The sequence below is a fragment of the Mustela nigripes genome, chromosome 1 (genome assembly GCF_022355385.1).
Source record: "Mustela nigripes isolate SB6536 chromosome 1, MUSNIG.SB6536, whole genome shotgun sequence".
Classification (NCBI taxonomy): Eukaryota; Metazoa; Chordata; class Mammalia; order Carnivora; family Mustelidae; genus Mustela; species Mustela nigripes.
This window is the reverse complement of record NC_081557.1, coordinates 133,113,455-133,136,672: the sequence shown is the minus strand read 5'-3', so window position 1 is coordinate 133,136,672 and position 23,218 is coordinate 133,113,455. Positions and strand designations below refer to the sequence as shown.

The 23,218-nt window shown below is 40.7% G+C and overlaps 1 protein-coding gene across 1 annotated transcript in view; it reads left to right on the top strand.

Annotated features, from left to right (window-relative positions):
- PALLD (palladin, cytoskeletal associated protein) overlaps positions 1-23,218 on the top strand; it is a 388,884-nt gene that overhangs the window by 126,903 nt on the left and 238,763 nt on the right. The window lies entirely within an intron of this gene.

Sequence of the window (23,218 nt, the reverse complement as noted above, 5' to 3'; positions counted from 1 at the left end):
TCAACATGAATATCTGCTGAGCTATTGATCGAGGGGCCAGCGCATCCTGCCAGAGCGCTCTGAAACCTGGTCTGCTGAAAAAGCAAAATTGCCCTCCACTAATGAACACTTTTAGGAAAGCAGACTGGTTACAAGTGTCTAAAGCAACAGGATGACAACATAAGGGAACTCCCATTTCTAGATAGCAGGTGATCTCTCAAAACCTGGGAGGAAAAAAGCAGAGTTTTACATTGTAATTTCTCATGAAGATCTTCACTTTGACAGTAATGGGAGTTAGCCTTTACTAAGGTCTGCTTGGGAGACTCTACATTTATTCTCTCCTTTAGTCTAACAGTCCCATGTCACAGGTACCATTATTGTCCCATCTTCCAGATTAGGAAACAAGTTCAGAAAAGCGAAGTACTTCACAGAAATTCAAGGAGGAATGACAGAGCCATGGTTCTAACCTAGGTATGACCGAGGCCAGAGCCTGTGCTATCTGGAGGCCATTTTCCTTTCAAAACCATTTAGTGCTTCCAGAGAAGGAAAAATTAAGTAGTCACTCCTGTTGGCTTTAAGTGACCGACAGGAGCTCTTTGGGTATTGATATCTTTTAAACATCTGTTGAGCATTGACTCTTTCCTAATAGTTACATAGGCTATATCATTGAATACCCCTAATAAACAAATATGGTAGGTTCTGGTAGCCCTGTTTTTCTGGCACAAAACCTCTTTTTCTCTCCTGTTGCCCAGCATTGCCTCTGTGGCCACAGGAGTTGACATTTTCAGTTTGACTGTGATGTATGAGTAGGACCACAAGAGATGGCCATTTTATATTTGCAGGAAAGGGGATGTAGCAGCAGAAGTCTAAAAGTGGGGCTCTAATCCTGGATACCATCACTCATGGTAGCTCCCTCCAGATCTAGACCTCTATATCTTATTCACATACTGAGTTATTTCCTTTCATTAAGTTGGGAATGCCACCTGAAGTTCCATGCAAATAGCATATGCATTAGAAGCAGACCTATTTCGGGGCACCTGGGTGGCTCAGTCAGTTAAGCATCTGCTTTCAGCTCAGGTCATGATACCAGGGTCCTGGGATTAAGTCCCGTCATCCTCCCTGCCCAGCAGGAAGCCTGCTTCTCTCTCTCCCTCTCCCCCTACCCCTACCCCTGCTCGCATGCACGGGCATGCACTCTGCATCCATCTCTCTCTCAAATAAATAAATCTTTTTTTTTTTTTTTTTTTTAAAGAAGCAGACCTGTTTCTTTTCTAATACTGGCTCTTCCAGCTGGAATATCACTATTCAAATTACTTATGTCTCTCTGACCCTCAGTGTCCTGGTCTATAAAACGGAGGCAGTTGTACCCATCTCCGTTTCTGTCAAGATTAAGGAGACCATGCCTGTAGTGTGCGTAGCACAGCACCTGAAGCGTAGTGTTAGTACTACCCTATAGATGTTAGCTGTGTCCCTTTCCTCAGCTCCCCACCTGGTCTTCTGTATTACTCAGTTATGTTTGATGTACTGATATGATGAGGAATTTGTGCTCTGAGTTGTGCCATCCACGGTGTCGCTTCTCTGGAGGCGGTATGGAGTCATGTGGTTAAGTGTATGATCCCTGTAAGCAGATGGATGAAGTTAAAATCCCTAACCTGCCATTTCCTGTGTGACCCTGAGCAAGTTACTGAACTCCCCTAGGCCTCCGTTTCCTCTTCTTTAAAATGGGTCTACCGGGCGCCTGGGTGGCTCAGTGGATCAAGCCACTGCCTTCGGCTCAGGTCATGATCCCGGGGTCCTGGGATCGAGTCCCACATCGGGCTCTCTGCTCGGCAGGGAGCCTGCTTCCCTCTCTCTCTGCCTGCCTCTCTGCCTACTTGTGATCTCTGTCAAATAAATAAATAAAATCTTTAAAAAATAAAATAAAATAAAATAAAATGGGTACTTTCCTCTAGGGGTTTTTGGGAGAGCTGAATTAGTTTATATATAACAAGCATATATCACATAGAAAATCACTGGCACAGAGTGAGCACTCCTTCAGTGTTGTTATTATTGTTACTTGTTATCTTTGTGGCCTCTTGTAAGCTTTTTAAAATAATTGGTTATGGTTAGTTGTGCAGTGCAAGACCATGAAACAGATTTTCTCTGTGCAAATGGGGCTGCTCACAGGGGGCTCGTGAGAGACTGAGTGCTGACCTTGGCCCCATTAGCACCGTTTTCTAACCAACTCAGGCACGGGGCTGTAATGAGGATTATTGAAGTAACATATGGAAAACTCTTGGAGTTAGCTCTGGGGAGAGGAAAAGGCACTAAATAAATACAAGGAATTATTAAAAACTAGGAGACGACCTCACAGGGATGCTGAGCCTTGTGTGTTATTTGCTATTCTAAGAAGAAACTGGGGCAGCAAGCCAACTTCATCACCAGGTGACAGAGTGGTCTCCTGGCCACTGTTCAAGGGATGGCAGCAGGTAGCTTCACCTAAGCAGACCCTAGGTCCTGCGCAACCTCTCCCTGACAGAAGGCACCACAGCCTTCCCACACATACTTAGGAAGAAGGAAGAGGGCCAGGGACCTGGGCCAGATGTTATACCTGCACCCCTCCTGCACCCACTCGACCTCCTAGTCGCCCTGGGGCTTCCTTGTAGAGAGCTGGGAGGTGATACTCTAAGGTAGGACCCACAGACTGGAGTACTGGTGCTCAATTCCCTTTGGTACCGATGCAGATGACTCCGGGGCCACCAGCAATCTGCTTCCACAGCAGGACTCCAGTCCCAGTCTGGGCCAAGCCCAGGGCTCCGTTGCCAAGCTTTGACAAGTGTGTGGAGAGCACACAGCTCTAATTTTGGAGATAGCAGTCCATCAGTCCCTATTTACGACTTTACCACCCACCCCTGACACATTATTCTCTGCAGAACCAATGCTAACACCAAAATGAAATATACTTAAAGTGGTCTCCAGGTATCACTTGTGAAATGGTGTATATGAGGCTTCCAAGAATGAATCAAGATCTGGCCCACCGCCACTACATAGCTGAAGGCCTCTGGTTTCCCCTTGATAGAAGTGGCATAAGATTAATTTCCATGGCTCCAAGTGAAGATTATAGAAACAGCCCATTTCCTTTTGCCACAAAATAAATAGTATCGCAGCCATAATGTCTTACCGTTAGGAAGTCTCAGAACATCGGGATACCTATGTAAGTCTCATCATTCAAGAATTCAGAGCACTGAACAACACATAACTTTTATTTATACTTTTCTGGTAACAATACCATTTAAAAATATAGGGAACTTCTCCACCTAATGATATAAATATGCTGGAGTCTTGGTCCTTAACACTACTAAATCAAGGTATTTATGGTAATAACACATAAAAGAATACTTATGCATAAAATATTGTGAAAACATAGTCTGCCCTCAATTTGCAGAGCAAGAACAGCTTGAGAAAGGAAAAACAGAATGGAAAGGCCCACCACTCAAAGAAAAAACCGTATCCATTCTATTGTGCATTCCTTCAACCAGCTTCAAAGGTGCCTCACTGATCATCCAATATGAAAAGAATTGCACTCCGTAGCCCTTTAAACCTAGAAGTCTTGAAAAGTAAAGATCAGAGTTATTTTCTCGGACATTTAAGATTTTAGAAGGATCTGGTTCGCTGAGCGAAGTTTCTCAGATAAGTTTGACAGACTGTATTGACTACAATTCAGAATATCATGAAAAAGGTACTCCAGCTCAGTTACTACGGTGGAATATATGTTTCTCTTTTTTTCTTCAGATCAGGATTACTTATTAAAATATTTTTTTTTTAAAAAGATGTTCCTAAGGCTGCTGTGAGGCAAATCATAACAGCAGATCCCAATAATAATAAACCTGTGTGTGAACTGACCTCTTGAACAGCGAACAGGGGAGGGGGACACACGGCCTCAGGAGTAGCTGCGGGAAGAAAGCCCAGGCAGGTGTTTGAGTCCCTCTCCCCTCCTCCATGGAATCACTCTATTCCCGTGTACTCCTCAGATAAAGGAATTTCTGTGCATTTAGCACTTGTTTTTAAAAAGGACGGATTATTTATTGAGATTGTACACTTAGAACAAGGTGTATCATTCCCCCTTGTGCTCATCTCCCTTTCTGTCCCTTCACATCCTTTTCTGCAGTCGTGGACAGCTTCTGGAGGTGACTGAATGTGAATGCTCTCCTGTTTGGGGGTCTATCTGCTTCTTATAAAGAGCTCATATGCTCCAGAGAGTACCAGAGGCTATTCTTAACCAACAATCCTATAAGCTACTTCTCTTCTGCTTTTCCTAGTCACCAGAGCCCCCCCACCCCAACTTTTCAGATGAAGGCGAATGCTCAACAGTTTGTAAAAACTACTCCAGAAATGCTCACAATGTAATAGCCGCTTAAACTTGAAATCTGTCCATAGGCATTAGAAACAGCTGCTTTACAGCTGGAGAGAGAAAAATTAGAACTCTGTGGCATAATGGTGGGAGAAAATGGGCCATTTCACTGTAGAGAGAGACTTGAATTCTAAAGTAAGTCATAAGTGAACATTTTTGGGGGGTGGGGTCTTTATGGGTATAAATTAATCTGAGAGAATGTTTCAGGAAAGAAAGTATAAATTCTATTTGTCCAGAAGGTGAGAGGTTTGCCAGTTAGTCCTAATAAATCCAACATGGGGAAGGAGCCCCTTTGGAGCTAGGTGACGCAATGCCCGTTATTAGTGAATGTCTTGGCATGAACACTTTTGCATCAAGGATCTGCTTTCGAGGTCTCTTCGTGAATGTTCTTTTTATGTGCTATCTTTTTTCTTGCACAATCTTGGTGAAGAACGCTGGACTGTCGTAGCATGAAATGACCTCACTCCCTTCCGGAGCTACCCTACCTAACACAGTTCAGATCACCCTGGCTGTGTTCTTCTCTTTTTGTGGTGCCACCCTCTCTGAAATTATCTTATTTCTGTGGTAGTTTAAGTGATTATTGTCCCTCCCCCCAGTGGAGTAAACCCTGCATGTGTGTAGACACACTGTTTTCTCCTCCATAGCCGCGTCTTCATTTTGCTTCATAAGGCCAAGACTTTTGAAGATCCAACTTAGAGGTTGCTGGGGAGATGAACTTAGGTTCATTTGACTTCTGCAAGCATCACTTCATGGTTAAAAGACACTTTGTTATTGGGACACTGACTCAGCAGAGCCAAGAACTTTCCTATAAGCTATTGCTTGGTCGTTAAGGAAACACAGCAGAATATAACCCTAACATGTCACATTCTACAGATCCTCATTTATGGTCACTGTGGAATTTTTCACCCACTGTCTGAAGCAAGATGAGATAGTCCCTGGCGGGTGTGAATTTGTTTTTTTTAGCATCTTTTTGCATTAATAGATTGAGCTTTAGGATTAAATACTTAAGTGTAGAGGACAACATGCTAAAATTTCTGTTTAATCAAGTCCATTTAATTCTTAGTGTGACTATGATTTTAGAAAGTTCACAGTGGCTCTCCACTGTGGGAAGCTTTATAGATTAAAGATTAAGGGCAGATGTTACAAACATATTTCTAACCGAGATCGAGTGGAAGGCTCTCAAATAAGAACAAAAGGAACAAAAGTACACTGATATGCAGTTGCATACACCCAGAGACATTTTTTAAAGACTTTATTTATTTGAGAGAAAGCACTGGGGAGAGGGGTGTAGGGGGAGGAGCGGGGAACAAGCAGACTCCACACTGAGTACAGAGCCAGGCTCAATCTCTGGATCCAGAGATGAGGACCTGAGCCAAAAACCAAGAGTCAGAGGCTTAACCGGCTGTGCAACCCAGGTGCCCCCATGCAGACACTTCTCTTAATTTGCTTTCTGTGCCCTCACAATGTATACTTCCCTTAGCTTTTATAAGAAATAACAGCTGGCTAACCTTTTTGAGTAAAATGAATCAAGCCTTGAGCCAAATGTTAGCCATGCGTCACTGTGTTTAATCCTCCTAACAACTTTATGCGGTGGTACAAATAAAATAGGGGTAAAAAGACCCCAGTAGTTGACAAATGATAAAATAATAATGCAAGCATCTTTTAATAGAGCATAATTGTCCTAAAAGGCATATCTTTTTTTTTTTCAGCTTTTAAAATGCTGCCTAGATTGGGTATTCAAATATCATGCTTTTCTGTAGGTTTATTTTTTGTACATTATAATAAATTTAACATCTATAGAGTAATATTTGTAGAGCAATATTTGCTTGTGGTTTAAAAAAAAATCTACAGGAAGCTCCAATATGAAAAGTGAAACTTCTCTATCTTCCCTCAGCTACTGTCCCTCCTCTTAGTATAACTTCAAAGTTTTAAGTTTCTTAAATAAGTAACTCTCCAGAGGTTTACTGTTCATCAAACACTGTGGTGGTGTTACTGGACAACGTAATTTCTGACAGCCTCACCCAATGTTCCTTTTAAAGGCTGCGTAGTATTTCCTTTTGTGGAATACTGGAATGGAATTGCTGTTTTTATCCTCCTTGGTGGATATTTAGGGCAAGATGAGAGTTTTTCTATTACTTAAAAAGTGCAGAAACGAAATCCCTATTTTTGCGTGTTTCATGTATCTTGTGCCCTTGTATGGACACAGCAAAGCATAACTTTCCAGTGGGAAACTGCTGGGTCAAATGCATGTGTATTCTAAATGTTAGCGGTGCCAGATTCTCTTCTTAAAAGATCATACCAGTTCATATTCCCTTATTAATTTCAACAGTTTTCAATTTATAGGAGTCTTAGCTTGTGTTTTAAAATGTATTCATTTTCCTTTTAGATGTTCATATAGCTCGCACTTGGAAAACTCCTTCCCCCACCTCCACTTAGAAGCCTACAAACTCTGCATAATCATATGTGTAGATCAATGCTGTCTAAGGATCCTTTTCTTTCCTCCTTTATATAAAGTATATGCATTTTGTTGGGGGTGAGTGGTGGAGGAAGGCCTTTTCAGGATCACTATTTAACTTAGCTAATTGCAATTCAAAGGTTGATGCAAGAAGGCACATGGTTCAAGAGTGAAGTCAGTTTTTCCTGAAGTTAGGACTAAATCTATAAATTCTGGTTCTGTGAATTGCTGAAGAATTATTGTGCAGGGATCAATAAATCACTTCTAAAGCAGTGTTAGAAGACTGTTCCTTCTCCTCAGTATACTAGTTACAATTACATTATTAGACCCCAGGGTACGGGGCAAACTCATTCTTGTAGCTTTTAATGTTGCAGTAAATGACCTGGCAACAGATTTAAGATGTTCTTTGTAATGTCCACAATTAACTCTCTAGTTACTGGTGAGAAAAATCTCTAATTCCACCGGAATCTTGTGGCTACTTAATACTTCAGTTCTTAGTTACTTAGAAATCCTAGTGATACTTTCTTTACAAGAAGAGGTCGGGGGAGTGGGAGGAACTTCTCCTCCTTCTCGGGGACAGGAGGGTAAGTTAGAAAAATGGGAGGTCATGATTATCAAGTGTCTACATATTATGTATATTGACATGTTATTCAGGAGAGTTGCTTTTGAACAAACATAAAGAGCTAAAAACAGTGATTCTGCACAACCAGGTCAAGGGCTGGTTTTCTCTCAGTGTCCGGTTTTGTTGTTCTTTCTCAACACCAACAATAGATAATATGTGATGGGACAGAGGCAGATGAAACACCACACAGAGGCTGGAAGGCCGGCGCCCCCTCCAGAGGCTTGGGTCTGAGGGTGGGAATGTTGGCGAAGCTGGTGGAGCTTGTGAAGTCTTCTTCACGGCATGAGCATGGCAGGGAGCTCCTTGTGCAGAGAACAGTTTTCTCTCCCAACACATACTTTTATGTGTGCCAGCCCCACGCAGAAGTCATGTTTTCTTCTGCCCTCTTTGGGTGGTATGTGATTCTTCCTCAAGAAGAATGTTGAAAACTACAAAAGGATATTAAAACATGGGGGGAAGAAAACTGTCAAAACGTATTTGCAAAATTTCATGAAAATGAAAATCATTCTTCAGTTAAATGGCAGAATTTAAAAAGTTTCTTTGAAAGTTCTGCAATGCGCTTTTGGAGACCTTGTGTCTCATTGGATTAGAATTTTAGACATTTTTAGAGGTTCTACAATCGATAACATAAGACTAAAATGTGAACTTGAGCAAAGAAGAAGTAGAAACTTTACTACAAAGCAAGTGAGTGATGAAGACGATTTAATTTAGACAGTCTTTCTTTTAGAGGAAATACTCTAATGTTATCTGTTGACCCAGATTTTTGTACAAGGTATGAATCAGTTTTTAAAAACATATTTTGTGGGGTTCCTGGCTGACACAGTTGGCTAAGTGTCCACCTCTTAGTTTGACTCAGGTCATGATCTCAGGGTCAAGGGATCGAGCCTTGCATCAGGGTCCATGCTGAGTGTGGAGTCTGCTTGAGATTCTCTCCATCTCCCCGCTGTGCTCATGCACTCTCTCTCTCTCTAAAACAGATAAATATTTTTAAAAATATACGTATATCTTGTGACCATTTGCAAACATGAAAATGTAGCATTTTGTGTGAACGTAAGTTCCATTAAAAGCTAATATATCCCCAGTAAACTATCCTAATTAAAAAGCCCTTGGAAACCTGGATAGTTATCTTGATTAAATTAGGCTAATCTAGTAAATGCATCATAATTAAGAGGATTATGCCATTCTTTAGCTTTCAGCACACCAGGCATTAGATGTTTTGTCCCACTTTCAAGTGTCAGCTGTCAGTTGTTTGCTAAAAGAAAGATCATGGCACCAGCCCTCATAGACTCTGAATCAATTATCCATCCAGTTCTTGAATTCTCCCTACAAGGTTCCTGCCTATTTTCCTCCATCTTCAATATAACTAGTGACAGGGAACTCACTCATTCCAATCTATTCCACCTTTGGGGACATAGGGAATAATTTTAGCCATAAGAATCCACAGGGAATTTTTTTTAGATCCTTCAAAATTGACTTAACACAGTACCTGGACAAGTATTTTTAAGCCTACCTTCAAATAACCTGGAGAAACTATGGACCAGTGGAACATTAAAATCTGAAGGGACACTAGGATATTCTTGCCCAAAAGAATTGAGAAAAGGCATTAAGTGTGGAACAGTGTTTATGTGTAGCATGAACTCCCTCCACCTCTTTCTAGCACAGTGATTGTTTATTTTCCCAACATCTCCAAATTGCCAGAGTAAAAAGGCAGTACAGAAGGGCTTTCTCTCAGTGTACCCGGGCTGAAAGGAAAGTGTCACTTTTCCTTGTCACAAGCAATTCTTGAGGAGCCCCAAGAGAGAAGTGGCTGAGGAGGAGATCATGTTCTCTAGGTGTCCTGATATACATGGGCTGAGCTCTGAGCATGAAAATCCTGCTCCACAAGACACGTTTTGGACATACTGTACTTTTCAGGCACAGCAAACTCATGTAGCCATTATTATGGGTGGCATACTAAAATGACAAAAAGTTGCATTTTTATTTGCTGTGCAAGTAAAAAGGAACTATTGTAAGTTCCTCTAACTAGTGAATATCCTATGCTAAAGGCTCCCCACCCCCTTTCCCTACCACATAATAGTTTCAGAGCTTTGTTTGGTTTTGTCTTTTGCCGAGTCTCTAAGTGTCTCTGAAGCCAATTTCTGGAAGTTTTGTGTTGTGCCATCAAGGGAACTTTGGGGAATGTGGGGTATAAACACTAACTGATGAAATGTGGGCAGGTACTGAGTGCTCGGATTCTAATCAGAAAAGAGATTTTTTTCATCACAACAATCCCTATTTTTTAAAGAAAAATATTTACGTCTGTATGCAATCATAACATTAATTTTAATGCTTTAAAAAATCGAATCTAATTAGAATGCAATGCCAGCCTGAGGTGATTTGCTCTGAAAAACCAACTGAAATGAAACATGCCAGTTTATTTGTTATTCAAATAGCCAAATAAAACAAGGTATAATTAGCCCAGACTTCCTGTTCTTGCTCTTACACCTGAGGCCCCTCCCTGCTCCAGCTCCAGCTCTGGCTCCACACACCCAGGATCTCAGGGGAAGCAGTGGAGACAGCTTTCTGGGGAAATGCCTCACGGTTCTACAGACTTGCAAGTAGGTATTTGATCCACCTTGTGGAGAGGAAGATGGATGCTGTTTAGAGAATTAACCTGTGTGAATCAGAATCAGGAAGACAGTTTGCAAAGCAACCTTTGCAGGGTGTTTAAGACTCTCTCAGGAAGTTGACTCAAGGAGCAGGTCAGATGTTTAATTCAGCTTCATGTGTGTGGGTGAATCGTAGGTGGTGTGAGTGTGTGTGTGTGTAAAATGTGACTCAACATTTTGATGGAAACATTGACTTTTTAAAGATTTTATTTATTTTATTTGACAGAGAGAGAGATCACAAGTAGGCAGAGAGGCAGGCAGAGACAGAGGGGGAAGCAGGCTCCCTGCTGAGCAGAGAGCCCCATGCGGGACTCGATCCCAGGACACTGAGATCATGGCCTGAGCCGAAGGCAGTGGCTTAATCCACTGAGCCACCCAGGCGCCCCGGAAACATTGACTTTTTAGTTGATAGGATAGTCGGCATGGGGCACATAGCCCTGCCTGCTCACAGGAGGGTTCGTTCCCGACCTAATTTTTCGTCTTCTAATGTGAAGAGTTCCTTCCTTTCTGGGTCTTTCATTTATTATAGCTCTTCTTGGAAAGCTGGCCTCTAAGCATGGTCACCTAGAAGGAACACAGCATGAGAACGAGGGAAAAGCACTGAGAACAGGGGGTGGCTTTGACCTGAGTTAGCTGGGAAAATCTTGGAAAAAGAAAGGAAACAAGTTTCTGTATGTTGTTACTGACTGACAAGGCCCGTGGATGGTTGAACTTGGCTTGCACTCACACTCTGTTGTTCATGTTTGTTCTGCGGTTCCTAGGGGACCACACTAGCCATGCTTGAACATTGTTAGACTAGGCCGGGGCCAGAACATGGTGTGAGGAGCCACTAAGCTCCCCTATGCCTCAGTCAGATTCTCCAGTAAATCTGATGGGAGGCTGCAGCAGTCACCCTTGCCTGCTGAGCTTGGTTCAGCTGATGGGGCCTTGTCAGCCAGCATAGTGTTAGCTAAAGGCTCCTTTGGAGAGGAGAGAGAGAGAGAGAGAAGCAAAGCCCTTTGCATTCTGAAGCTGCTGCTTTTTCAGAAAGGGGAGTACTCTCCCTTCGTCTTCTATCCCCACTTCCATCCGTTTTTCTCCTCCACTACCCCTCATTGTGATTAGCTGGTAGCAAAACTAAGGCAAGAAATTAAGGTTCTAATGAACTAAGTAAAATTATAGGTGAAACCCTCTGTTTCTTTCCCCAAAACTTTGATTTGGGGGAAAGCTGTTCCATGGTTGAGGACAAAATGGCATTCAATGAAGTTATTCGTCAAATGTGAGGAAATCACTACCGGCCTTGCTAGTGGTCCGTACGTGACCTGTTTCACATGGGTTTCTGTATTTATGTAGAGTTGAAGACACCAAGAGGACTTTGTTCCCTGTCCCTACTTTGGTTTTAGTCCTCTTTGGGTTTTGTAATTCTGAGGTAATCATTGTATCTCAATGGGTAAGTTCCAAAAGCCTAGGAGACTGACAGCATTGTCTAATAAGACATCTCCCATTTTATTTCCTTTGGAATGCACTCCAAGTTACAACAATAGCTAGTAATTACCTGCCATAACTGTAACAACAAAGTAGCTGAATACGCAGGTCTCGCTGTTTTATGTATGCAGTTTCTCCTTCTCAGGCTCTCTCTCTAATCCGTTCTTTCCCTCAACGCTTTGAAGGCTTGGAAACATGCAGTACAAATTTTCACAGTATAGGTAACTTTGAAGTGTGACTTGTCAGGTCATGCTGACTTAGTTGTGTGCCTGCATAGAGGGTTGGTAAGGATGAATCTATTTTTTTTTAACAGGTGTAACGAGAATCTGTGAATGAGTGACAGGAAATTTGGGAACCTCCTTTTCCCCTCTAGACTGTGAAATTTACTTTTGTCTGCTCCTGGGAATGAATCACACTGCAGAGAGTCAAAATATCCACTGAAAACCTGATAAGCCAAAAATCAGGTTTTCAAGGCACTCTTGCAGTTAAGTAGGACAACCATACATTCTGACTTAACCAGGCACAGTCCCCATGGGTTCCTGTAATTATGGTAGCCTGTTTCTTTCTCAGCAGTGACCTGACTTGAACGTCATCTTAAACATTGACACTGAGCATTCTCCAAAAGGTGGTGGTGGTGGGGGGAGGGTTCCCAGTAATTCCATGTGCCATGACAAAATGGTTGCTTGTCCAAAAAAGAAAGACAAAGAGAAAATTCTTAGAGTTAACAGCCAAAGATAGATGGGGGGTTAGCATTCAGTATTTCACGTTGATTGCTGCCTAAGAAAATAGTTCATAAACATAGACAGTTAAATCAAGCCTGGCGAATATGTTTCAGCTCTTGGGCCAGTTTATCTAAACAATGGGGAGTGGTTGCCCAGAACACAATTGAGAAGGACTCTGAAATTAAGTCTAGAGCCAGTGGGAAAGAAGGTTTTGCCTTATTACTGATGTCTGTCATGAACACTGGAAAAGGTAGTTGTAAAATGTAGACCAGGTATTAAATTTCACTATTGTAGAGTTAGATGGACTCCTAGTGATAATTCAACCCAGTTTTTCCCAAAATGTGTTCCATGCAACATTAGCCCTTCAACATGGTTCTCAAAACACGTGTTCCATAGTCAAATAATGTCTGCCATTTTTCTCTCTTGGAAATTTAGTGTATATCAGCATGGTCAAAGTTCTAGAAAGTTCTGTAGTAAATGCAGATATCTAAATTTGCTTAACCCGTTGCTCTATAAACCTCTTGGACAACAAAACCCTTTTTCTGTGTTATCTGTCAAGTTGCAGCGAAACTAGTTTCTTGGGACACATTTGAGGAAACACTGGTCTAGTTCATTCCTCACATTTCACAAATAAACTCAAGCCCTGAAAGAGAGAACAACTGGATTACATTCCGTTTAGCTGCTCTGTTGACCAGGTAAAACCAAAACCCTGGATACCGATTCCCAGCCCCAAGGTCCTTTCTACTACATCACTAGTGTGGACACTACTGAAAGCAGTCTAAGATTTTAACAGATCTGCAGCACAAATACTTGGTTGTAGACTCGACTTGTTTACTTTTATTGTTGTTTTTTAGGCATACTGATTAAACACTACATACTGTTAATGTCCAAATACGAAGCTGCCTCTTATGGCCAAAACAAGATAAAGTCATTTTGGAAGTTCCATTTTATTTGGGTTGCTTTTTCTCTTCTCCCACCCTGTTTTATCTTTCTTTCTTAGGAGATAGAATGATTATGAGAATAAAGAATTGGTAGACATGAGTCTGGTTTTTGTTCAAAGGCTATTTTATCATTTCCTGGGCTTTGAATTTCAAAAAGTCAATCTATTTATTGGTCTCTTTTTGACTAGAAGGTTAAAGTACATCTGTTGTCCTCACAAATTTAGCTATTAGCCTTCGAGCTAAGCAGTCATAAAATTATAGCCGTAGTAAATTTAGACGAGGACTAATTTCACTTTGGTCTGCCTATAAATCCACATGACAGAATAAACATGGTGTGTCTTGCGGTTAACGTGAACACATGTAAAAAATTAAGACATACTTGGTGACAAGACAAAAAATACTCCATAAAAATTAATTGGTGTTTAATTGAGGATGTATGAAATGCAATATTTACAGATGGCCTGACTTCAAGCTTAGGCATAAATAAAATTCACCTTGGGGATAAGTTCCCAATTTTGGTGATTCTCCGTTTCATGGCAGAGCACTGCTATTCCTTTGGGAGAAAGGAACACCTGGAAAATAGAACCCTTGCTGAACCACTGATGTCTCTGGGTTTTTTTGTTTTTTCCTCTATCCCCCTTGATTTCCATTACAACAGCAGTTAAAAAAACTAGTTCCCTCAGTTTTCTTCAATCTTGTGCTTCTGTAAAGTCATATGGCTGCTTGCACTTAGGAAGGGGGCAGCAGCCGGCTAAGTTTGCCTTCCTGTAATCATTGATACCCCTTTGAAGATAATTTTTCTAGGAAGTATAAATCAGTGGAGTTGGGCAGCAAACATAGAGCTTCATCTTTCTGTGTAACTTTGTTTCTCTACGAGGATAAGGAAAGTGAGGTGTAGGGGAAAATAGAAACTCAGCTGTTTTTTAAAGTTTTATTTAATACGCACCTCATTGTATATTAACAGACTCCCAAGATTTACCGTTTTCCTCAGAGTGGGAAAATATTAGCCAAGATTCATTGATGAAGCTTTATAAATTTGATAAATTGATTTTTTTCGTTTTAAAATTTTGTTCATGTTTAAAATACAGGGCACAGAAAATTTCTATGATACATAGTTGTGGTTCAAAAAGAGAAAGATACTGAAACCATCAGTTGTAAAATCTGTATTTCTGTTTACATTACAGTATTCAAGTAGATAGTACCAGTCAAACTTTAAACCAAGTGATGCCATATGTGATTTTTTAAAAAACTTTTGAAGTATTTGTACACCATGCTGGGTAGTGTATATTCTACTTTGTCAGTGGCTGTGTTAGCTTCTTTCATTTTGCAGTTGAATTTATTGTCCTAAGAATCAACAATCTTGCCCTGTCTTGGAGAACCAGAGTGTTCTGAGCTTTCCCAGATGTACATCCCCCTCCAAAATACAGTTTTGAGCCCCACAGCCAGTTGCCAGTGTCATAAGAGAAGGAAAAAAGTAAGGTCACATCAGGGAGGTCAGTTTTAAAATTCTCTTACACTGCCCAAGAATGGAAAAGATGGTTAGTTTTCAAAGACAGCCACTTGTTCAAAAGCATCTGTGATCCCCCTGATTTTAGTTAGTTACCCTCGTGACCCCTTTTGATCCGCAACTCAGCTGTTGGTGTGACTGTGGTCAGATGGAGCTGCTCTCCTCTAGCAGGGGAGCTCTGACCACATTAGAGGTTACCTTTAACCTCACCTTGAAATGTAGAAAGTGAACAATTAAATATTGAACTTTCCTATGTAAAACATCTCCTTGAATTTCAATCCTACCGTATCCTGCTGGTGCCATAATATGATCCTTGAATTTGTGGCATCATCTCATTTTTAGGCTAGGGTGTTTGAAAGATCCTGAGAAAAAGACATTATGCAACAGGAAGAAATACGTACATTAAGACAATGTGGATTTCAAAATCCCAGCACAGGGTAATATAAAGAAATGGGCCAGCTTACAGAGCTTTAAATATGACAGTCCTCTTTTTTTCCCCGTTACCTTCTATGAACAAAAAAAAATTTAAGGCTTGTGAACTTCATCAACATTATCCCCTCTCCAACAAATTAAGGTTAACCTAAGTATTCTATCCAAAGCAAGCTTAATCTGTAAGGATAAAGGCATAACCAACCAACTCAAAAGATTTTTTTTTAAAGATTATTTATTTATTTATTTGATAGAGATCACAAGTAGGCAGAGAGGTAGGCAGAGAGAGAGGAGGAAGCAGGCTCCCCGCTGAGCAGAGAGCCCAATGTGGGGCTCTCAATCCCAGGATCCCTGAGATCATGACCTGAGCTCAAGGCAGAGGCTTAACCCACTGAGCCACCCAGACACCTCTCAAAAGAGATTTGAAAACACTAATCCTTCCATGTGAACAAAGAGGTTCCGTTCATTAAATGAAGTGTATTCAACATTTCCTAGGTCTGTAGTTGGGTTTTCCTCTCTACTTTGCCCCACTACTTGTCTCATGAAATAAACCCAGTTGAGCTGACATCTGTACCACCAGTCAGTTTCTGAATTCAAGTCAAAGTGCAATAAGCACCTTGAAGAATGAATTAAGTGATTGATGAATATGACTGTATCTCCTAACCCTTTTACATTTTATTTATAATTAATACAAGATTATTTTCATGCCCTGTTTATGACCTTGTAATCTGACAACCAGTCTCAACTGGCTTGCTCCTATATGAGCAACTCTTAAGTTCTTTTGAATGAGGAGGGTTTGCTACAGTAATTTTTCAGTGTTTGAGTCTCAGCTCCCCGTTGCATGGAAATCTCATAGTTGCTTACCAGCTCCACCAGATTAGAGAGGAAAAATCAGTAAACCTTATTAAAATCTGTTTATACCCATAATAAAACATTTGATGGAAGATGAAGCTAAATGTATTAAAGGAAATGAAATTGTGAAAATTATCTGGATTTAATTGTTCACGCTTTTTTTTAAAATTTATACATAAATGAGAACAGCCTATATCTAAAGGTAAAATGAAAACTATTTCATAAGGTTTTTGGGAAATAATGCCATATCTGCAAAGTACAAGGCATATAATAGGCATTGAATATATATATTCACTCTCTTGATTTAAATTTATGTAAGTCCTTATGGTTATCATAGTTCCCAAATACTATGTCCTCTTCCTAACTATGAGATTGTAGTTATATATTTTAACCATTTTTATTGTTAAAATGAATTATGGTCAAGGTCTCCTTGAAGTGGAAGTTCATTAGAAGTACAAAATGGGAATTTAGTTAATTGGATTTTGACTTTCCAATACACTGGCTGGTGTTTTACCCACTAGATCGATGGCTTCTACGTATAATAAATGGAATTTAAAAAGTTCAGGGATGTCCTCGAGTGGAATCTTACCTATGTAGCCTTTCTCAGCTATATCATGTACTTCTCCATATGCTCTCTCTCAACCAAATTCTCTCCCCAGTCCTATACTAGAAATAGCTAGAAATAGGATCTGGAGGAAAGGGAGAACGTATCTTCCAAGAAGAGACCACATTGAGCATGGCAAATTTATTTCATTAGACTTCAACTTCATTTGCTTTGTACCCTGCCCAAACAGCCATGCTGAGAATTCTGAGATATCCGGTTTCATTAGCAAAGACTATTCAGATCAGCTAGTGATGTCTGTCACAAGATAGGCAAAGGGGACAATGTCGTTACCTGTTTCCATGCATTTAACCAAACCTGTGTTTTGTCCTATCTTTATAGACCTAACATTGTAGCTTCTCGCACCAGTATTGCTTTTCCTAAGCAGCGCTGGCAACCAGCATTTATTATTTATTTATTCAATTGAAATTTTTAGTTACCAGTGCAATATTCGTTTCAGGAATAGAATTCAGTGATGTGTCACTTACAGACGATACCCAGTGCTCATGACAAGTGCCTCTGAATACCCATCACCCATCTAGAACATCTGCCAACCACCTCTCCTCCACCAACCCTCATTTTGTTCCTATTGTTAAGCATCCCTTCTGGCTTGTTTCCCACTCTCCTTTTTTTCTTTTCCCTCTTCCCGTATGTTTATGCTTCTTTCTTAAATTCCACATGAGTAAGATCATAACGGTATTTGTCTTTCTCTGACTTATTTCACTTAGCGTAAAACGCTAATTCCATCCACATTGTTGCAAATGGCAAGATTTCTCTTTTTTGATGGCCAGGTAATATTCCTCTGTGTGTGTGTGTGTGTGTGTGTGTGTGTGTGTGTGTGTGTGTGTGAGATATCTTTATCAACCAGAATTTAATACAGGAAAAACTTCAGATCAAAATGTAATCAACAAACCTGAGGTTTACCTTTTCTTTGAAGAATACCGAAAGTTTTGAATCCTTTCCAGGAAACTGTTGGAAATATGACCTTAAAGAAATCTAGCAAAACAAACACGCCCTGAGTACATCTCATCCATCTACTTTGCTGCATCAAACTTTAAATCTCCGATTAGACTTTAAATCTTAGGTTAGACAAGAAAGAATGGACAAAGCTGATTTTGTCTTTTGAACTAGATTATTTTGAGTTTAATTTTATGCTTTTTAAATGCACTTCAGGGGCACCTGGGTGGCTCAGTGGGTTAAAGCCTCTGCCTTCGGCTCAGGTCATGATCCCAGGGTGCTGGGATCGACCCCCTCCCCCCATCGGGCTTTCTGCTCAGCAGGGAGCCTGCTTCCTCCGCTCTCTCTCTGCCTACTTGTAATCTCTGTCAAATAAAATGAGTAAAATCTTTTAAAAAAAAATACACTTCAGTATGAGTAGGAGAGTAGATACACTTCTCTCTGTATATGCCTCAAGGCAAAAACTGTAATAGGTACTATTTCAACTATCTGTTCAATCCTTTCTTCTTCATTTGTAAGCTAATTCTTCTTGGTTAGTTCAGTGCTTTAAAATGTAGGTTTTATTATTATTCAGGTATGGTGAGGCCAACAGATTACGACTGGACTGCCATTGAAAGGTAGTTTGTTACTCACAGTTCCAAGTGTAAAGAGCATGCTATGCCATGTGGGACCCCAAGGGGGACCTCCAGGTGCCTCCTGCAAAGGGTGGGGGAGGTGGGAGGAGTGGGCATAGGCAAGAGCTTTGTAATAGTTTCCGTAGGAAGGAATGGGTGAAGCAGGGTAAGCACATTTAAGATCCGCTGGTTTGAATAGTTGTAGCAAACTCTGCAGGCTAGGGGCTGCTGTCCCCTGGTGTTTTGCCTCTGGTTCTGGGGTGATTAGAGCAGGACAGGAGTGGCCCTGAGTGGAGAGCCCAATACAAGAGGTAGTGGGAATGTGGCTCCAGAGTCCAGCTTTCATTTGAAAGGTAAGCCTAGAGGAGCTATTTACTATATCCAAGAACTGCCTAGCCCTGGGAGAGGCAGACTTTCTGGAATCAGCAAGGCTCAGATGTCTAAAGCCTCAGAAATACAGAAGATAAAAAGGCATGGTTAATATATTCTATGTACTGAACATTGTGCTGGAACATATAGCACACTTATTAAGTTAGTGAATTAAGTCAAAACCACTACATCTCTACCCTGGAAAAAGTTACATGATAGAGAGGCTGATGAAGAACGGATTTCAATACAAGGTGAAAAGTGAAGTAGCATTGCGTAGTGATAAAGACAAGGGACTAAGTCCATTGATATACTTAGGGACCCAACATGGCGTCCTTATAATCTTAGAAGCTCTATCATATTTAGTATATTTCATAGAAGAGAGGTCATTAATTACTTGGATATTTCATCAAAGAAGTTTCTGTATCATTTCTAGAAATGCTTTAAGTGCAGTCCTGAATATAAAACCCTTCCATTTCACCAAGAACCTTAGAATCATGCAATTTTGATGGCTGTAGAGTCTCGTGTCTTCATATATGTGAGGGACCTGAACCAAGAAGGCTAGCCGACTTTCCTGAAGTCACTTGCATTTGAGCCTCGTTGCTCAGCCAACGTGCAAATGGTTCCAATCATAAATTAAATGCACACTTATCTAAATATTGGCCAGGAGCCATGCTGCCCTTTTGGTTGCTACAGGGATTCTGCCATCTAAATATTTGCAGTTTTTTCCCGTCTTGAGTCACACCCTGTCTTACAACATTTTAACGACATAGAACTGGTCACTTGACAGGTACTTCTATCAGGAACAATCTGACTTTTCCTAAGAGTGTCAGTGCAATAGAAATGACTCATAGTAATTGTTTGATGCATTGCTGAATATGGACAAATTTTATTCTTTCTCTGTACTATGTTTTCTGTATGTTACAATCTGAGAGGCTTTTTAAATATTATTCATGGAACTGGAGAACAAATAGCATGAGTGCTTAGAAAGCAAAAACCACATCAGTCTCATGGTCTGTAAACACCAACCTGTTCCACCATGTGCAGTTGTGGTAGACTGGATGACCCACATCAGAAGACAAAATAGGTGTTAGGCTGTCTCAGAAAATGCAGTTGTTGCCTTAGTCTTTCTGACATCTTAAAAGTCTATTTCAAGTATTTTATTGCACTTACTGATTAGTTTCTTCAACCTTTCATGTACCATCTTTGCTTAGATTATATTTGGTCTTAATTCATTTTTAGAAAACTGCAGATTCTGTGGGAAAAGTCTGCTAGAAAAGCATTCTTCAGCTTTCACATGACTGAACAAAATGCTCAATTAGAATCTCATGGCCAAATAAGTTGAGTAAATACTAGATTAGACAGTGTTTAATTTCTTCTCTGCAGGACTTTCAGGGCCTTTAATAAGAAAATGTGAATTGCAAACATCAAGAAGTAAGACCTATAGCATCTTCCAAATCTATTTGTCCACAGATCCTTCACTATTTGGTTTTTCATGGGAAGCAGATTCTGAAGTAACAAGGAGCAGATCACATTTTAATTTTTTTTAAGATTTTATTTATTTATTTGATGGAGATCACAAGTAGGCAGAGAGAGAGAGGGAAGCAGGCTCCCTGCTGAGCAGAGAGCCCGATCCCAGGACCTGATCATGACCTGAGCCTAAGGCAGAGAGGCTTAACCCACTGAGCCACCCAGGCACCCTGCAGATCACATTTTTAAAGCATGGAATATACAATACACTGGGGTTCAATTAAAAAAAAAAAGTTTAGAAGTTTTTTTCTGCAATTAGGAAGTCCATTTCCTAGGTGGGAAAATAAGGCATAAATAAAATAGGCCTCAAATAATGGTGTGAAGAAATAATACAGAAGCTGTCACAAAGCGGTCAAATGAAAGATGTTAAAGTTTGTTCAGGACAGAGGTAAGAGAAACAGAACATAATTTTACATGCAGTTAGGTGCAAGGGACCAGAGGTACAAGATATGTAAGATCTGGTTGCTATACTAAAGAAGTGAGTAACTTGGAGGGAGAGCCAGGCCTCGGTGACATGGGATGGTATGGTCCACGCCTCACAGACCCAGCCAAACTGCTTACCCTTTGTGTGCCTGTGAGTCTCCTGGAGGATCTGAACTGATCGAGCAGATTTGGGATGAGGATCAAGAGTCTGCAAAACAATCTGACGGTTTTGAGGGGGCAGAGGGTGGGAAGTTGGGTGAGCCTGGTGGTGGGTATTATGGAGGGCACGTATTGCATGGAGCACTGGGTGTGGTGCATAAACAATGACTTCTGGTACACTGAAACACTGAAAAGAAATTTAAAAAATTAAAAATTAAAAAAAAAATCTGCATTTCTGGTAAACTCACCAGTGATGCTGATGCCGCTAGACCAAGGATCCCACTTTGAAGAGCAAGAAGTGAGAGCAGGGGTTGGCAAACTTTTTCTCTGGAGTCCATACAGAAAATATTTTAGGATTTGTGGGCCCTATACTGTGACACAGCTGCTCACTTCTGTCACTATAATGCAAAAGGAGCCAGAAACAATATGTCAAGAATGAGCATGGCAGGGTTCCAAAAAAAACCTTGATAGACTCTGAAATTTGAACTTTATGTAACTTTCATATGTCACAAATTCTTCCCTTTTTTGATTTTTTTGCCAAAAAAATATATGAACATCTTTCTTGCTTGGCTCACGGGCCATATGAAAACAGGTGATGGGGCTATAGGCTATAGGCTGTAGGTTTGCTGGCCTGGGAGTTAGAGGACAGGACACCATACTCCCTTGGGTGGCTGGCAGTGGTTTCCTTATGAAGCACATCTAAGCAAAGCAATTACTCTTGCCCTCTTTGAAACCTTTCTTGTATTGTCATGCTTTGTTTTCCCACCAAATGTTACTTTGTATCTTTTCCATGGAAGATAAAGACCATCCTCAAATAGTTGCCCAGTTCACCAGGCTTTATTCTATTACCTGTAATATGTAATCATACTTTCTACATTGAAGGTGCCCAGCAAGCATATGTTCAGTTGGATTTAATCTGTTGAAGGAGCTTTTGGCTTGGCTCTAAGGAAGAGCGGTTCCTAAGTGGCTTTAATGAAGAGGGTAGGAGAGAATTCCAAGGAAGAGAAAGGATAGGCAAATGATGGTCAGCAAGGGCTACATCAGGACTATGTTGGAAATAATAAATCCATGCAAATATTTAAGAGAAATAGAGGATTTGTATAGGAAAATGATAAATAGAATCAGGGCCAGGTATAAAAATGGCTTCAATGACAGATCTGAAGTTTAGAGACTGATGTATGTAGGGAAGAGCTTTAATCTGATACAGAATCAAGAAGGAATCTATAGTTCACCAGTGACAGCAACATCCATTAACTTAATCCACAGTCAGTTCTCGTGGGTGAAGATCTGGTCTATGACTATGGAAAGAGAACAGTAGAGAAGGAACTGGAAGATGATTCTTGGCTGGAATGTTCTGTGCAACTTTATGAAGATGAGTGAAAAAAAAAAGTGATTAAAAGGGCGCCTGGGTGGCTCAGTCAGTTAAGCATCTGCCTTCAGCTCAGGTCATGATCCCAGGGTCCTGGGATCGAGCCCTGCATCGGGAGCCCTGCTCAGTGGGGAGTTGGTTTCTTCTTTTCCCTCTGCTCCTCCCCCTGTTCCTTCTCCTCTCTCTTGCTCTTTCCCTCTCTCACTCTCTCGCTCTCCCTCACTCTCTCTCAAATAAATAAAATCTTAAAAAAGACAAAGGAAATTACAAAATGCCCCAGAGTTAAGAAATACTGCCCTGTTCTTCCATCTCAGAAGTAATATGTGTTGTGTTGCAGAGGCTGCTCTGTTGACCAGGTGGTGGTAGTAATTATCTTTTAATTCTCAAAGTCTTACCTGTTCTTTGATGAGTAACCCATATTTAATTTTTAATACAATTTCTCAAGTTAATACTCGGAGTGTTAGCAGACTGGTTTTATTCTCAAGTTAAATATGGGTATATATTTAAACTATGCTATATAAGTACAGAAAAAAGTTAGCCTCTGATGCCATATTTTTACAAAAGGATGCAAAGTCCAGAGAATTTTATAGAATAGGAGACTCAGGAAATCCGAGTGCCGATTAAGAGGTAAATGGACAATACCGTCCCAGAGACCTCAGTGCTTTAGTTTTAAGTGGCACATTCCTACATATTTCTTTAAAAATAAATCACATTCGGGGGGGGGGGTTTAGGGCAGCTTTATGTTTTTTTGTGAAAATCCTGTTGAGAGTCTGAGGCGCTCGGGGAATAAGGAAAGCGTGAGAGAAAGCGCGCGCTAAAACCGTCTGGCAGCTGGCAGCCTCCTACACCTGGTTGTTTGGGAAAGGAAAAGTGCTGACCAGCAAGAATGAATTATAGCGCAGCCTCCGTCTCCCTACCTCGCGGAGGCCAGGCGAGCTGCTACGAAGTTTTGTAAATATCAGAAATGTGGAAATCATTACATCTGTTACTGCTCAGCTGATCAAAAGTCTCAGGGTCAACAAAAATATTGCTGCCTATGATTTTTTAATATAATGACTCGTTCCCCTTGATACGTGAGGTATTTTGAGCATAATGTTTATATTTCCCATTTTTCTTAAGGTCCAAATGATCAAGTTGTAAGGGGCATCTGCGATAAAACATTTTATAAGACACTTTGAATTTCTGTTCCT